This window comes from Theropithecus gelada, chromosome 16, assembly GCF_003255815.1.
Source record: "Theropithecus gelada isolate Dixy chromosome 16, Tgel_1.0, whole genome shotgun sequence".
Classification (NCBI taxonomy): Eukaryota; Metazoa; Chordata; class Mammalia; order Primates; family Cercopithecidae; genus Theropithecus; species Theropithecus gelada.
The window spans coordinates 60,438,805-60,442,704 of record NC_037684.1 but is presented as its reverse complement, the minus strand read 5'-3'; the positions used below and the strand labels follow the sequence as shown (position 1 = coordinate 60,442,704).

At 46.6% G+C, this 3,900-nt stretch overlaps 2 protein-coding genes across 2 annotated transcripts in view; one reads left to right on the top strand and one right to left on the bottom strand.

The window, feature by feature from the left end:
* Positions 1-448, bottom strand: part of LOC112609821 (neuferricin) — a 36,660-nt gene extending 36,212 nt beyond the window's left edge. The window contains exon 1 of the mRNA XM_025362956.1: positions 394-448. The gene's annotated coding sequence lies outside the window, so the exon portion shown is untranslated. The remainder of the gene's footprint in view (positions 1-393) is intronic.
* Positions 1-3,900, top strand: part of ZZEF1 (zinc finger ZZ-type and EF-hand domain containing 1) — a 143,076-nt gene that overhangs the window by 21,354 nt on the left and 117,822 nt on the right. The gene's annotated exons all lie outside the window — the stretch shown is intronic.

Here is a 3,900-nt window from a genome sequence, read left to right as displayed (position 1 = left end):
CCGTCTAAAAAAAAAAAAAAAAAAAGAAAATAGTACCTTTTCCAAATTCATTAGGCTTGGAATTCATTTACTGAAGGCTAAATTAATTTACCAAATGTTTCAGCATATGAAAATACTTTTTCCATTATATGAACAAGTTTTTTGTTTTTTGTTTTTTTTTTTTCTGGAGACGGAGTCTCGCTCTGTCGCCCAGGCTGGAGTGCAGTGGCCGGATCTCGGCTCACTGCAAGCTCCGTCTCCCGGGTTCATGCCATTCTCCTGCCTCAGCCTCCCGAGTAGCTGGGACTACAGGCGCCCGCCACCTCGCCCGGCTAGTTTTTTGTATTTTTTAGTAGAGACGGGGTTTCACTGTGTTAGCCAGGATGGTCTCGATCTCCTGACTTCGTGATCCGCCCGTCTCGGCCTCCCAAAGTGCTGGGATTACAGGCTTGAGCCACCGCGCCCGGCCTGTTTTGTTTTTAATATAGATACAGCGTTTTGCCGTGTTGCCCGGTCTGGTCTTGAACCCCTGAGCTCAGGCAATCCACCTGCCTTGGCCTCCTGAAATGTTGGGATTACAGGTGTGAGCCACTGCACCAAATCTGTTTTTTCACATAGGATTTGAGCACATCAGTGCAGCATCAGCACTGTCCTAAATATGAAGCTCAGGTATTACTGTGGAGTCAGCTAAGAAGAAGACTGAGCCACTCCTGGCTTCTTTCTTCCTCAGCTTGCAGACGGCCTGTCATGGAACTTTGCCTTGTGATTGTGTGAGCGAATTCTCCTTAATAAACTCCCTTTTATATATACGTATACCCGATTGTTTCTGTCCCTCTGGAGAACCCTGACTCATACAGATTTTGATACCAGAAGGGGTTCTAGAGGAACTATATATATATATATATATATATTTTGTTTGTTTGTTTGTTTTTCTGAGACAGAGTCTTGCTCTGTCACCCGTGCTGGGGTGCAATGGTGCAATCTTGGCTCACTGCAACCTCTGCCTCCCGGGTTCAAGCAATTCTCCTGCCTCAGCCTGCCGAGTAGCCACCGCACCCAGATAATTTTTGTATTTTTAGTGGAGACGGGGTTTCACCATGTTAGCCAGGTTGCTCTTGGAACTCCTGACCTCGTGATCTCCCCTCCTTGGCCTCCCAAAGTGCTGGGGTTACAGGCATGAGCTACTGCGCCCGGCATTTGAGGAACAGAATTTTAAGGATGGATTCCTTTAGTCGGTTTTGTAGTTTTGGGAGTTGACTGTTTAATCTTACTAGACCCAAAAATGCTAAGGAGTCTACTTCTAATAGTATGGAGAACACTGATAGTCCTTGGCGTGAACTGTTAAGAGTGTTGTGCAAAGTAAATGCACTTGATATTCCCGATTCACCTCTCTTGAGAATCGAGGAGTTGAGTGACTCCATACGTGATACCTTTGGCCATATGTGGAGAACCAAGGACTGTAATGAAGTTGGTTGGTGCTCCTAAGTTTGCTGGACAGATTGATGAAAGAAGAGGATGAGCTCAGGGATTCTGTCTCCAGAAATGCACACTTAGCCTCACGTCTTCCGAGATTGCCCTGGGTGAGAGTCTTACCTCCTTTAGACAAAGGGCTGAAATTGTGGAAGATCAGACACAAGCTCCTATCACGTGAGTGGCTGACCTCCAATGAAAGGTGCACGCTCAGCCTCAGCGGTGTCACTGTTAAAATGAGAGCATTGATTGGGAAAGAATGGGACCCAGTGCATAATTGGAATAGGCATAATTAGCATCTGGCAGAGTCCCCACATTGGCTCCCTGACCAGTAGGCTGAGAGCTGTTACAGTGGGAAAGGCCAAATGAAAGCCATCAGAGCTGGCTGTACCTAGAAAAATAGTAAATAGAAACAATATCGCACTCCTGGAGGGACTGCAGAGATTGGTGCCACCATCAAGAACTTGAAAGATGCAGGGGTGGTGGTTCCCACCATGTTCCCATTGAACTGTCTTGTTTGGCCTGTGCAGAAGACGGATGAATATTGGAGGATGTCAGTGGATCATCGTAAGCTTACCCAAGTGGTGACTGCGATTGTAGCTGCTGTGCCAGATGTGGTTTCGTTGCTTGAGCAAATTGACATATCTCCTGGGACCTCGTGTGCAGCCATTGACTTGGCAAATGCCCTTTTCTCCATTCCTGTCCGTAAGGCCCACCAGAAGCAATGTGCCTTCAGCTGGCAAGGCCAGCAGTATACCCTCACTGTCCTACTTCGGGTATATCAACTCTCCAGCTCTGTGTCGTAATATTGTTTGCGGAGATCTCGATCACTTTCCCTTCCACAAGATATCACACTGGTACATTACATTGATGACGTTATGCAGATTGGACTCAGTGAGTGAGAAGTAGCAAACACACTGGACTTACTGGTGAGACATTTGTGTGCCAGGGGGTGGAAGATAAATCTGAAATACATTCAGGGACCTTCTACGTCAGTGAAATGTTTAGGGGTCCAGTGGTGTGGGGCTGTCAGGATACTCTTTCTAAGATAAAGGATAAGTTGCTGTGTTTGGCCCCTCCTACAACCAAGAGAGAGGCACAACACCTAGTGGATCACCTGGGATTTGGAGGCAATGCATTCCTCATTTGGGTGTGTGACTCTGGCCCATTTATCCCGTGACCCGAAAGGCTGTCAGTTTTGAGAGGGGTCCAGGATAGGACAAGGCTCTGCAACAGGTCCAGGCTGCAGTGCAAGCTGTTCTGCCACTTGCGTCCTATGACTCAGCAGATCCAGTGGTGCTTGAGGTGTCAGTGGCAGACAGAGATGCTGTTTGGAGCCTCTGGCAGACCCCCATAGGTGAATCACAGCAGAGGCCTTTAGGATTTTGGAGCAAGGCCCTACCATCTTCTGCAGATAACTACTCTTCTTTTGAGAGACAGCTCTGGGCCTTCGTAGAAACTGAACGTTTGACTATGGGTCAGCAATTTACCGTGTGACCTGAACTGCCTGTCATGAACTGGGTGCTTTCTCACCCATCCAGCCTAAGTTGGGTGTGCACAGCAGCATTCCATCATCAGATGGAAGTGGTATATATGTGATTGGGCTTGAGCAGGTCCTGAAGGCACAGGTAAATTACATGAGGAAGTGACTCAAATGCCCATGGTTCCCACTGCTGTCACCCTGCTTTCTCTCTCCCAGCCTGTACTGATGGCCTCATGGGGGGCTCCCTATTATCAGTTGACATCTTGATGTGTCACCTGAGCCTCATTTTCGTCAGTTGTTAAAAAGGATACCTGTACCGTCTGTGCCTCCCCCTCACCTTATTGTGAGGACAGAATGATATGTATGTGGAAGCTTATTGGTTGTAAAATGCCGTTGGAAACTATGGTAATGGTGGTGGTTGTATTGTCATAATCATTGTCTTAGTGTCTTAGTATAAAAGCAGTTACGCTTTTACTCTTAATGCACTGAACGTTATTTCTACCCTGTATTCTATATGCAAGACTTCCTTAAAAACGTCTGTTAGTGTTTAAGTGCTTATACGTTTTTGAAGTCTGGATTGAAACAAATAATCATTATTCTAAGTCTTCTAAAGTTATTTTCAACTAAAATTAATTCTTTTTTTTTTTTGAGACGGAGTTTCGCTCTTGTTGCCCGGGCTGGAGTGCAATGGCGTGATCTGGGCTCACTGCAACCTCCGCCTCCTGAGTTCAAGTGATTCTCCTGTCTCAGCCTCCCAAGTAGCTGGGATTACAGGCGCCCACCACCATGCCTGGCTAATTTTTTTGTATTTTTAGTAGAGATGGGGTTTCACCGTGTTGGCCAGGCTGGTATCGAACTCTTGACCTCAGGTGATCTGCCCGCCTTGGCCTCCCAGAGTGCTGGGATTACAAGTGTGAGCCACTGCACCTGGCTGAATTAATTCTTTTTTTTTTTTTTTTTTTTTTAGA